This window comes from Mus musculus, chromosome 15, assembly GCF_000001635.26.
Source record: "Mus musculus strain C57BL/6J chromosome 15, GRCm38.p6 C57BL/6J".
Taxonomy (NCBI): domain Eukaryota; kingdom Metazoa; phylum Chordata; class Mammalia; order Rodentia; family Muridae; genus Mus; species Mus musculus.
Genome location: NC_000081.6, coordinates 95097206 through 95111076, shown reverse-complemented (window position 1 = coordinate 95111076; position 13871 = coordinate 95097206). Strand labels below are relative to the sequence as shown.

At 43.4% G+C, this 13871-nt stretch overlaps 1 long non-coding RNA gene across 1 annotated transcript in view; it reads left to right on the top strand.

Moving 5' to 3' along the window:
- Positions 1-13455, top strand: part of LOC100043315 (uncharacterized) — a 51697-nt gene extending 38242 nt beyond the window's left edge. The window contains exon 3 of the long non-coding RNA NR_015482.1: positions 12769-13455. This is a non-coding gene — a long non-coding RNA (uncharacterized LOC100043315). The remainder of the gene's footprint in view (positions 1-12768) is intronic.
- Positions 13456-13871: the final 416 nt, after the last annotated feature.

Genomic DNA, 13871 nt, shown 5'->3' with positions numbered 1-13871 from the left:
TCTCTTTATTGGTTATTTTATTTATTTACATTTCAAATGCTATATCCCTTCCTGGTTTCTCCTCTGCACACCCCCTATCACATCCCCCCTCAGCCTGCTGCTATGAGGGTGCTCCCCCATATACCCACTCACTCCTACCTCATTGCCCTTGTATTCCCCTACACTGGGGCATCAAGCCATCACCGGACCAACGGCCTCCCCTCCCATTGATGCCAGGTAAGGCAATCCTCTGCTCCATATGTGGCTGGAGACATGGGTCCCTCCATGTATACTCTTTGGTTGGTGTTTCATTCCTGGGAGCTCTGTGGGGAGGGTCTGTTTGGTTGATATTGTTGTTCTTCCTATGTGGTTGCAAACCCCTTCAGGCCCTTCAGTCCTTCCCTTAATTCCTCCATAGGGTCCCCTGCTCAGTCCTATGGTTGGGTTGGATCCAATGTGTTAATATTGGTCTCTAGAAGAAGAAATGGGCTTAAGAGGTCCTGCATCAAGGGTCCATTCAGTTCATCATTAAAACAAAACCAAGGGCCCCTGGACCTAGAACCCTGGCCTATATGATGCTTGGTATTTCTTAGGAGGAGCTCCTGCCTTATGAGAACAAAGCACAGATATGCAGCGTAGGAACTCAGGCACAGGACACTTTTTAATTCTTTATTAAATGTATGAAGAGCTGTCAGTTCAGTGCTGTGAAGCAACACACATAATTAATGAACTTCATTAAGGAATTGATTCATATCCCCTTTAAGGTCCTTGCACATATTCATACTTGCTATTTTTAAGTCCTGTCTTTTGCTGCAACTATTCTGCACTTCGAGGAGACTACTATAATAGGGTTACTGGCTTCTGGAGGGGATATATTGTCTTGGATGTTTACATTTGGGGTGTGTGTGTGTGTGCTGAGATCTTGCTAACTAGAGTCATATTTGTAGTATTTCTTGGTGTTGACATCTGGTCTTTGTTGGTTGGGGTTTTTCATTGTTTGGTTGCTGTTGCTCTAGATAGTGTGGTGTCTGTGGAGTTCTTGGTGGAGAGTGTTTCTGGGGAATCAGTGGCTGACAGAGCAGAATGGATATTCTGCAGAGAGGGCTGAGGGGGTTGTGGAAAAGAGCTAAACAAGGTCTATACCAAGAGGTTAGAGTTCCAAGGAACTCAACCCACACAATTAAAAAGGACTCATTTCTACCAGCCACTATGTATAGTGGCAATTGGATGGAGTAAAAGCATATTTACTGCTTACCTTAAAGCAGTGTGGGAAGGGAAGAAGCGCTAAACAGTGAGATGCAGCCGTTTCAGGGACATGTTATTGGCTTCTGGATAATTTGAACTAGACAATTTAAAAATAGCAGTTAGAAAGCAAATATAGTGTTCTTCCTAAGTCTCTGAAACAAAATACTCAAAAGAAGCAACTCCAAAAAAAAAAAAAAAAAAGATTTATTTGGGCTCATGATTTCCGTCCATCCTGGTGGGGGTGAGACATGGCAGGGCAGCTGGACTGGTGGCAGCAGGAAGGTGGTGTGGTAGAGATCATTCACATCAAGAGATTCAAAAGCCATAAATGAGCCTGGGAAGGGTACAGTCTTCAGAAGTTCACCCCTAGTGAACCCTGACAGTTAGGTCCTACCTTCTTCTCAAGGTTCCATTGCCTCCTAAACCATCCTACCAGCTGAGGAGGAAGGGTTCACTGAAGAGTTCACACTAGGAGCCTGTGAGGGACATTTGAAACTAAAATCATAACAAGTTGTCATGCTTGCTGTATGCTATGCAAAGCTGTCATGTTGCTATGTGTTCATCTACCTATTCATCCATCCATCCATTCATTCATCATTCGTTTGTTCATTTATGTCTGCATTCACTAAGTGGACACTTACTAAAGGTGCTGTTGAGAGATGGCTACAAAGCTTGGCCTTTGCTGACACATGGGCTCTGAAATGCTATACTCTGTGTGTGTCCAAGCATTGGTGTTTACAGCTTCTCGGAATAAAACAGCACATTGTACCTGTCAAAACTTGGCTTTCATGTAGGAAGTGCTAGTTAAAACAGACATTTGTTTGGCCACACAAGCCAAAACCAAAAGCTCCTGAGTACTCCATTTGGAGAAGGCCACTAAAGAAAGGATGCCCTACCTGGTTCTTCATCAGCCAATCAAGGTGATCTGATGTCCTTGGCTCCTGGGGAAGCACCAATTGTCTTTCCTTCCTATACAACAAGGGAAACTGACCATGCTGAAAGAGGTGCCAACAAAGACAGCCGTCCTCACCACGGAGGGATGAATACTGTTACCACTCATGATTCTGGGCTAGATGAGTCCCCTCCTGCCATGGATTACCTCTGTTGGCTGTGCCTGCATGTGCTCGACAAGAGTCTTATTACCACTGCAGAGAGGCCAAAGGCTGACGATGGCTGTGGATCCACTCTCTTTCTCCTTCTCTAATCTTATAGTTTGCTTCTGGCTCCAAAGATGCAGGGATAAGCATGTCCTTTGGATGCAAAAGGACATCTGATCCTCCATCCTTCAACCAAGGCGATCAGTTCAAAGCAGCTGGTGTCCTCAGAAAAATTCTTGAACACCTTGGCAGGAGGAGAAAAGAGCTCACAGCACTTATTTAAGCATTCCTATCCACGGGGGCATCTCGCTGGGGTAATCTAATCAGCTGCCAGTCAGCCCAGGCTCCCATAGCTTATGGTCAGCCAGCGCCCAGGCTCCTAGGAAGATGGCAGAGGGGACTGAGCTGACAGATTGTTTTTGCTCTCTTAATAAGCACAAATTAACTGATATTTCCAGGGGAAAAAAAACCACTTTAGGTTCTGACAAAAAAGACATCATTCATAATAGGACATACTTGTAGGGTCACACTTGTTCTTTATAAATGCTTATGGTCCAGCCTGCCTAGTCCAATGTATTACTAGTTGTTATTTTTGTTGTTTTTCTTTTGTCATAACGACACAGCCTCAGCATTTTCTTTAAAATACAAACACAAGAGCTCAGAAAACAAAGGCAGTCTCAACAGCAACTGGCTTCTACTGCTTTGTCGTTCTGTGGACTGGTTAATGCATCCTCCATTGCAAATGATGTGTGTGTGTGCCCTCATGAATAAGCATGAATAAAAAGATGTTAACATTTGGTAATGACTGACTGAATTTCCATTTGGACCCCTATTAGCTGGCTAGGGCATTTTCTCATACCTGTAAGTTTCAGTATATTCTGATCTTGTTATGTTTCCATTCACCCAATGTAAACGAGCAACTAAATCAAGCAAAGCATTGAACATCAGAAGCGCTCGCTCTCTCTCTCTCTCTCTCTCTCTCTCTCTCTCTCTCTCTCTCTCTCTCTCTCTCTGTGTGTGTGTGTGTGTGTGTCTGTCTGTCTCTGTCTCTGTCTCTGTTTTCTCTGTCTGTCTCCCTACCTGCCTGCATCCTGAAGTGCTGTAGACTGCAGCTGAGGCCTTGAGCAGGCTGAGCATATGCCAGAGAGGCTCTGCCCTCTTGGCTTGTGTAGCTCATGTGTGCTCGGTGGCCCTACTTCCGCTTCTTACCAGATGCCCCACTTTCAACTTACAATGAACTGTCGTGGGGCCTGTTCAACCTGTAATGGGATTTGACAGAACTCGGGCCGTGATGAGAAAATTGAATGGTGTGATCACATTGAACAAGGTGCCCAGCCCAACTGTAAATTAATATGATGGCAACTCTTAAAGCAACAGTGCCTTAAAGTGCAAAAGAGCCTGTATTGCAGACAGTGTGGCCCTGTGCCAAGAACCTAAGCATCAGTGTTGTAAATACCCACGAGGGCATGGTATTCTAAACAATGTTCAGCACCACTTAGGTGGCCCAGCATCTTTAGGTCTGCTCATTTTATGGCCTAATTAGAGGCAAAGTTTCTTTCCCTAAAATTTGGACCCGTTTTAAATCTGCTTCTGCTGTAGGCTTACCTCTACTTAAACATGGCAATCTTTCTCACTGACTGGGATATTGATTAGAACAGTATTTCTATGTGTGAAATGGTGCTCATTAATCATCCTGCGCTCTCTCTCTCTCTCCCCTTTCCTTCCTTCCTCCCTCTGCCTCTCCCTCTCCCCTCCCTCTTCCCTCCCTCTCCCCTCTCTCTGTGTGTCTTCTGCTCTATGTGTATTTCCTGCTCTATGTGTGTGTGTGCACATTTAGGCACACTTACAAACAACTATGAGCATCCATGTGTGTGGTAGGAAGCACAAGATACCCTAACTTGAAGTAAATCCCAGCATGTCCCTGACCCTTGGGCCCTTTAAAGTGTCATTCACATTTAGTTTCCCATCCTACCCTATAAGTTTCTATTTCTACTGTCTTCCATGTGACTACCGCCTCCAGATGACACCCACCCACCCCCTACCCCCCCCCCCACACACACACACATTGCCCTTAGAAACAAGGAGGCTCTCCAGAGGACTAAGATGATTTCTTTAGACTCTCCCATGACAGGGGAAGGAGGGTTATCCTTGTGTAACACTGTAAATGTTAATTTTTAACCCCATCCAAATGTTCATTGTTTCTGGTACTTTTTCATGATTGAGGAAAGAAGTCATTTGGTAACGTAAGAGCCTCACACATGAAGGACAAAGCCATATGAACAAAGAGACTGTGCTTTTCACTGTGGTGGTGACAACTACAGCTGTAGCACTGGAGATTGTGACAGCCTACCATCTGGAGTAGCTGGTCAGTTTCTGTAGAGTGCTAAGTTGAACAGGTACAAGAAGGGTGACAACCCCTGCATGTAGTTGTTTTTTGTTTTTAAACTTATTGATTCTTTGTGAATTTCATATCAAGCACCCCAGTCCACTCATCTCCCCATCCCTCTATACCCACCCTCCACCCTTGCAACCTCCCTACCAAAAGAAAACAAAAACAAAAAACCCAAAATAAAACAACAAAACAAGAAAACAAACAGACAAAAGCAACGCACCTCACTGTGCAGGCTTTGGTGTGTCTGTGTGTCACGCAGTATAACCTTTTGCTCAAAAAGCTCTACCTGCAAGTGTTCACGGCAATGAGTCACTCGCCTGGTTCAAGACCTCTGCCTGCTGCTACTCTATCAATACTGGATCTTCACCAGGACTCTTCTTAGATACCCTGTTGTTGCCCTGCACCACAGAGATCCTGTCGCTTTGGCTCTGTAGAACCAGTCCCTTCATGTGCTCTAGCAGTTCATAGATGCAGTTATATGTTGGGGTGGGCCAACTAAATAAAAGTTCTGGATCTGGGCCTGAGTGGTAGCTACCCATTCTGCTGAGTCTATACCATCAGACCCAGCTCTCCAGCACTGCCCCAAAAGGCAAGGGGTGAGGACATCTCTCCTGCTCTCATGCCCTTGGGCCAGCTCACCCATGCCTCCAGAGCCAGCTCTACTGCACTGCTCACGTTCGGTGCAGGGCTCTCTAGCCAGTGAAAGGCAAGGCCAGCTCTCCCAAGTGCTACAGCCAGTTTACCCACATTCATGCTCTCGGGATCAACTTACCTGTACCCATGCCACTAGGGCATTTTTTTCTACATACATTTTTCTTTATTCTCCTGCTTGGGTGTACATGATCAGTTTCCCAGGTTTCCACTGGATTCTTACTCCAACTGTTGAAGAAACAATGTGACAGTTACTTTACCTATTGTGGTGGTTTGAATATGCTTGGTCCAGGGAGTGGCACTATTAAGAGGTATGGCCTTGTTGGAGGAAGTGTATCTCTGTGGTGGTGGGCTTTGCAGAAGCCAGTCTTCTGTTTGCCTTGGGAGTGAGATGGAGAACTCTCAGCTCCTCCAGCATCATGTCTGCCTGGATGCTGCCATGCTTCCTGCCATGATGATAGTGGACTGAACTTCCGAATCTGTGAGCCAGTTCCAATTAAATGTTGTCCTTTATAAGAGTTGCCTTGGTCATGGTGTCTGTTCATAGCAATAAAACCCTAAGACACTTGTCAAATTTGTCAATCCCAATTATACACTCAGAGATAGAGAAAAGAGCACAGGGCCTGCCTAGCCCTTAGGGCCAATGGGCTTACGAGATCAGACTTCAAGCAAGACTCCATTTATAGCATAGCTCTTGAATATTATCCACTCTAACAAGAAAACATAAGGTACCAGGAGTCACTACCTGAATCACTTGTCAGTAGTCTTTAGAGAGTCCCAGAATTCTCCTTACCTCAACAAAGGGCCACTGGTCTGTTAAAAAGTAATACTAACACAACTGTTACTATGATATGTACCTTGCTGGTTTCCATATAGTTCCTGCTGCGAGCCCAGTTTTCTCTCTTGTCAGTAGGCTCAGTGTTTCAGAATGACTTGAGGTCTAGAAACTGAACAGTGGAGGCTTATGATCTGTGAGAACAACAGCCTTGAAACTGAGTCCTCTGCCTCAAACCTCTAGGTTAGCTAGAACTAGTAGCTTCTTATTGATTTTGCTTCTATATATCTATCTCATTTATCTTTGCAGTGTTCAAGCCCTCTTAGAGCCATGCTGTCTTTGCCAGGAGTAGAGTTACAATGAGACTTCCTGTTGTCTGGTGTTTATGCAGCATCAAGAAGCACTGATTGTGTCCTGCAGTTGTAACTTCCCACTGCCCTAGGCCAGGCTTTCTGCATCCATTTGCATGGTGGGCATTCGTCCTCAGAGAACTATCATTGTGGCAAAACTACTACATCACCCACAACAGTTGTTATCAGGATGAGTGTTAGGTTGTCTGTGTACTGTCTACTTTTAAGTGATATTCTTAGCCTCTTGTCTTCATCCTTCGAAAATGGCTATCCTCTGGGCATTGCTCTGGGGCTCAGTCATCCAGTGGCTCTTCTGATCTTGGGTCATAGCTCAGTTACAAGGCATGTGTTGCTCCAGAAAGGTTGTGCTCCTAGACAATTGAACTTTCTCCAGCAGAGGCAAATGCTGAAGCCACTCTATCCCCTACAGATGGGCACACTTTGTATGAGGGATCTGGGCAGTGGATCTCCAGTTCAGCCACCAGGTATGAAGAGGTTTGATGTTGATGTTGTTCTTTTAGAAGAACTATTTGTAGAGACAGCAATTACATAAACAGTGTGGGTTAGAATTGCTACTTTTGTGCATTATGTAAGAAGCCTACAGAGATCTTCTTGATTTCAACTCCAAGCTTGGGAAAATTTTCCATGTAATATTGCATTTTGTTATATAAGTTGAGAACTTTGAAATTAATTGGTAGTTTTTATAAAGATCTGAGTTATATCAGCCTCTTCTGGGGGTTCTTTAACTGCACATTCCAATCGCCTGTCCATTGCCCAGATGCTGGTAGCAAGCACAGTAAACCAGAATGCCTCTCACAATGGAGTCAGTGTGGTTTACTGTCCTCCTGCATGCATGCAGTAATTGTGTTCAGTTCTGTGTGAGGAGCCTAAAATTTTAAAGTCAAGACTAAATTGTATTAATCATTTTACTGTACTGATTGAATGTTAATGGCAATACACTGTTAGCCTGGTTTTAAAAATATGGTACATAGAATGAACTCTTTTCCTCCCTAAAATTTCTCAGTGATTTCCCGTCATCCAAAGAAATGCAAAATTACCAACATGTTCAGTGCAGACTATATACTGTCTGATGCCATCTGATTTTTAAAATATGATACATAGAGTGAACTCTTTTCCTACTTAATTTTCTTAGAGATCTCGCATTATCCTAAAAAATGCAAAATCGTCAACCTGTTCAGTGTGGACATGATGCCAGCCCCACCCCTCCCATACCCACACCCCAGCTCAGCGCCTCAAGATGGGCACCAGACATAGAGTAGGGAGTCTCATAAGAACTATAAATAACCACACCTACCATCACTGAATTGTATGTTTAAGAAAGTCTACAAACCACAATGAAACCCACAATGGTCTGGATATAGAATATCCTCAAAGTTTCTGATGTTAAAAGCCTTATGCCCAATGTGGCACTCTTGGGAAGAGACGGCTCCCTTCAGAGATAGGGTCTAGAAAAAGTGGTTCTCAACCTTCCTAATGCTGCAACTCTTTAATACAGTTCCTCATGTTGTGGTAACCACCAGCCATAAAATTATTTCATTGCTAATTCATAACTGTAAGTTTGCTACTATTATAAATCATAATGTCAACGTCTGATGTGTAAGATAAATGATATACAAACCAGGACAAATACAAATATACAACTATGATATATAAATAGGACGTCCAACCCACAGGTTGAGAAGCACTGACCTAGAGGAAGGTCTGCAGATCATTGAGGGCTTGATTGTCAAGGGGCTTGTGGATCCTAAGCCCCTCCTCCTTCCCACCTTTGCTTTCTTGCCTCAAGATGAGAGAGAGCATCTGGCTCTACCAAATGCTTTATGCCGCTCATTATCATTTAGCAATGCCTTCAGAGCTCCAGAGGATTTTGATCAGCCAGAGGTTGGGTTGGAATCTACAAAACAATGAACCTTATTATCAGCGTTTGATAGATCCAGAAAGTTAACTACTGCACTATTCATTCTATAGCCCTTTCAGAAACAGCCAGCTATAAAAGCAAAGGCAATCGTTACCACCTTAAAATTTTTCTGGCACAGTTTCTGGCATTCATGGTCTGTTCAGTCATAACTCAGGAGCCCTGCTGTCAGCAGTGAGGTCTTTCCTCACTAACTGGCTCCTCTCGCTTGAATGTGAGATAGGCACCATGTGCTCCTTTGCTTTATATGGTATGCTTAGTGAGAAGGACTTGAATCAAGCCTGGGTCATCTTGTTATTCAATTTCTGCTGCTTCCCCAGCCCCAATACCTTCTGATAGACAGTCGAAAGGATTGGTCTGTCACAAAACACACTTAGTCCCCAAACACCAAAGTCTTGGTTATCCTTGGGTCTTCTTTGGTCTCTCCCAGGGGTATGCTTTCTGCTTAAAACTGGACAGCTCTCTCTAGCTATGACAATATGTTGATGACTCTTGTGTGTCAGTGGCAACACCTTCTCTTTTACTGGGTCTCTTGGGTAAAGAGACGATTTGTCTCTCTCATGCAGACACTACTTGACTCTCTTGAATTGATATATGTGACAGGAAAATCAGCACCTTGGCCCTGGCTCCCGTTGTCCTTAATGTTCAGGTTTACACTCAAGTTTTGAGGTTTGCACTATGACATAGCAAAGCCCTTATATTAAAGAAAAAAGTAAAAATGCATCTCAGCTGTGTCTACTATCATTTCAAAGGACAGTAGGGCATGGAGCTAGGGGTCAGGTTGAATAGGAAAATTTCTAATAGTCACAGCTTGAGGCAAGTAAAGGCACATGTGCAAGAGGCAGAACTACAGGACACAAGCTGTGTCCTCACCACACTTGGCTCTTCTCTGCAGTCAATGCCCTGCCAGGCCACACAATGGTAAGGCTGGCTTGAGTGCATATGCTCAGACCCTATACTATTGATTCACTCAAGGCTGTGTGCCAGGTTTCTCTTCCAGCCCATATAAAACTAATCAGATTAATGGATGCCACTGCTGGTACTCATCAAAGGCCATTAAAATATAGGTCTTTCATGAATAATTCTAAACATTAACTCAGAGCAATTGATTACAAGAACCATGTCTTTCAGATGGGAGGAATAATTGATGTCTCTAACATGTAAATAGGCTGGTAAAAGAATCCTGAGTTACCAGTTGTCAGAGCACAGAGATAATCAGTCCATTTGGGTTTGAACGCCTCTGGTGGGTGTGTGCTTTTCAGTTTTGGCTTTCCAGAGAACCTGTAAACATGTTTGTCATCTTGACCTTATTGACCAGTCTGGTCTATGGAGTCACTGTGTCATTTGTATGTGAATCGATATAACTGAAAACTGCTGGGGGAAAAAATGTGTCCAGTGAGGACACAACCTTTCCTTCCTTCTAAAACAGTGGTTCTCAACCTGTGGGTCTAGAACCCATTGGGTGGTCAAATGATACTTTTCCAGGGGACAGCTAGGACCATCAGAAAACATAGATATTGACATTATGATTCATAACAGTAGGAAATTACAGTTATGAAGTAGGAACAAAAGTGATTTTGTTGAGGGTTGGGAAGGCCAATCAAGGCCAGCTGCATCTATCCTAGGGAAACTGATGAGCTTCTTACAAGGCAGAAACAATCAATGGCCAATACAATGATATGAATAGACCAGTCAATGAAAGTACCAGATAACATCTTTCCATTTGAATTCTGTTTGGGAAAGGAATGCTAGGTCATCTCAATTTGCTGGCATATTTTACGCACTGTTTATTCACAAATTGAAGAATCTAATTTGTTCCAAGGTAATTTTATGGCTATAAAAAAAATCTAATAGTTGTGGATTTGTGCTTTTCCTGATTTGACCGTTATTCTCTCTCTCTCTCAAATTATATAAAATCATCCTAGAGTAACTTTTTAGGTATAGATCTTTTCTACTGTTCTTGGCTCAAGGTCATTTGGACAATATGGGTAAAGGAGTCAAAGCGAGTACATCTGTAAGCTATATTGGGAAACCATGATCCTGAATTACAATGTTATTTATTCTACAAAGCACCATACAGTTTCCTGGAAATAGTGCCCTGATTCCATGGGATTTAGGGTGAGTTCTTTCAAGACATTCAAGACTGGGGTGACATTCTGACTCAGAAATGGTTACCTAGGCAGCATGAAAATACAGCAGAAAGAACTAAAGGGCCGGGCTCAGGTGTTTGTATCATCTCTTTAAATGCTACAGACACAGCCCGTACACTTCAGGATTCGTGAAAGGAGGCGGCTTACTGACAAGATGAGAAAGTCCCCAGAAGAGAATCTTGGAAAGCAGTCGCAGAAGGAAGGCAATGAATGATTCAGAATCTTAGGAAATGCTGGAGAGTTCTGTCTGGCCCCGCAGCTCTGAAGGATTACAGCCATTGATTTCAGAGAATTTCAGAGAACATAGCCACTTGCTTTAAGCTAAGAGATCTAAACTTCCGTAAAAAGTGGAAAAGGTTTAGATTTCAGTTTGTAGCGTTCAAAGCAAGGTGGTGAGAGGGGAACTTAGGAGCAAACAGCCTACTGGTCTTCCATGGCTTCCTCTCCTGGGGCTGCAGGTGAGAAGCAGAAGCAGGGAAGCCTAATGGTTCTACTGAGGGCTGGCCCTGCAGGGAGCTGGCGGTCTTTACTCCAGCCCCACCCCCTGCATCCTGCAAGACTCGCTGCTCCTCACCGGACTCTGTCACAATCACAGTCTTACTGATCTTCTTCAAAACCCTGTGAGGTGCCACCATTCTTCCATGAGGACAAAGCACCAGGTGCCCAGGGCAGCATCTTCATCTCCAGTGTTAAAATAATCACTTTAAGTGGTCATTGGGAAATACTGTTAAGAGCCAGAGCTCGCATTCAAATTATGTTTCCTAGAACTAGTAATTAGTTAAATGGGTTTTTTTTGTTTGTTTCTTTGTTTGTTTGCTGTGTTTAAATGTTCAAAATGATTTATTTCTCCTATGTCTACCCTCCTCTAGAACAGTGAAAGCTTCAACGAAACCAATTCCGGAGGTAGGCATTGTGCTGGTACCAATTTGTGTTGTGGTTTTATGACTGCACTTAAAACACCTGGCAATGAACTCACGGTGGCTTCCATTTAATTCTTCCCTGTCTGTTTCAATCATGTGACTGAGCTTGTAAATTGCATCCCAGCAGGCTGCAGGAACTCCTGTTAAATACTTAACTTCGGTTCTTGAGTTGTAATAGCCAGAAACCAAGCATCTTGTGTTTCTGTAACTATCCCTAAGTCATCCATCAGAGATCGTGTTGGAAACAAATAGTTTCCGTGTGTGTGTGTGTGTGTGTGTGTGTGTGTGTGTTTATAGAAACTACTGTAATGGGAAAATTAGAGCATTTGGGCATCAGAGACATCTGTTTCAAATCCTGACTGAGCATTTGACTAGATTTGTGATCTTGGGCATCTCAACAAAACATCCCTGATCCTCAAATTCATTGTAGAGTGTAATTAACCCTGTTTACCTCCTACGGTGATGGTTAATTTGAGAACTAAATAAGATAATTAATTCGCATTTAGAAAATATTCAGAATGATGGCATCATTTGCCTGACAATTGAGGGAAGGTTTGGGTGGGAGTAATAACTCTACAAAGGCGGGGATCTCCTACAAAATTGTTACCATAATTCTGTTTCTTATTCCACTGGTGCTCCGGAGGGATTGAAATCCCAGTGGCCACTGATAGTGACACACTGGCCAGTGACGTCTGTGTTTTTCCCTTAGCCTTTCAGAAGTGTTGAGTTTCTACTCCTTGTCTTTCTCATCTCGTACTGTATACCAACTTGGCCTACTTACCTTTGACATGTGGTCCCTAGCTTTGCTTTCTCCCCTCCCAGATAGTACCCAGGGCAGATATGTCTATGGGCAGACATAAAACGACTTCAACACTAGGCCCACTCAAGAAAAAAAAAACAAAAAACAGCCAACCACTTATGTAACCCTTTGGACTGGACACATCTTTCTTATCTACCTTACCTACCCTGCCAGAGGACTGGACTCACAAGATGTGAATGATGAAGTTCCTTTTAAAAGCCCTTCATCCCTCCTTATAGTTTTAAAGCTTGTGCATAGTAAAACGGGCCTTGGGTCTCCACCATCTGCCTCTCCTTCTCTTTCTGTTGTGAGTTTCCACCGCTTCCTGCTCATCCTCAACAAGCTCTTTGGTTGTTCAGAAGATAGGGTCATTCCAAGATGCATCGACTGCAGCAAACCAAAACCTCAGGAGCTTGATCTGTATATGTACCAATTTCCAATCTGCCCAACCCTTTGTCTGGTATATTTTTACAGGCCAACGTCAGCACCAGCCAGGGGAATGACAGTGTATCATCTGCAAGTCTGAGACGCCCTTGCTTGTTCGCAAGTACAGCTGGCTCACACACCACAGGCACGTTCTTTGAGACAAAGCTGGAGGAAATCAGGCCAGACAGAACAGTGAGTTGGGCTATTGACTCAGCAAGAACATCACTGCAAAATCTCCTAGGAAGTTGCAAGGCCAGCAGTTGTCTTAAAAATAGTGACCAGTTCTAAGGGAGGATAGATAAACAATAAACAATGGTGGTGTTCTGGGGTCTTGAATAATCAAGTCGGCATCAAGGGGTTATCCACTAAAAGTTATTTACTGCCATTGTCTATTTCATATTTTATATTGGGTCATTTTGGTGACCAAGAGGGCAGTCAGAGAGTGCACTGGAAGGCTTATGAGCCCCCCGGGTAACATGAAGCAGGTTGATCCCACTCCTGCCTTTCCTACTAAGTGCTTGGAGAGCTTCCACACATTAGACATGAAACCGGACACTGTGAGAATTGATTGGCCCACAGGGAGAAGAGAGAAGAAATCATTCTTAACAGCCCTAGTCAGTCAGTGCTGATCTTAGGCCCTCAATGGCAAAGGAACACCATAAGTAGCCACCATGGAGAGAAGATGAGTGGCTAGCTCTGGCTTTGTAAATACAAATTGCCATGTGACGGTGAGGGTTGTTTCTAAGTGTATGTTATCAGGTCTAAATTCATAGTGCTTATTTAATTTTCTAATTAAATTACTAATGAATGCTCTATAAATATGTTACATTGTGTCAAATTAGTCCAAATTCTTCCCTGCACAGAAAAGAGTGTAATTACAGAACAGTAGGAACACAATTGTCTGCAGTCCTTAAGTACCACTACAATCAAGGTGTTACCGTTTTTACACTTTCAGAACTATCAGTTGATGTTTTTAAATATTTAGTTTAACTCTTCCAATTTTTGTGTTTGCTTACGTGCGTCTCTTTTTCACACTCCTAATTAAGAGCAGTCTATTTGGTGTTCCAAACATTCCATGGAGTCATCGCTGCCGCCTAGCTCAGGATCCAGGACTAGATGGGGAGAGGTGGAATTTTAATTTTGAGTTCCTT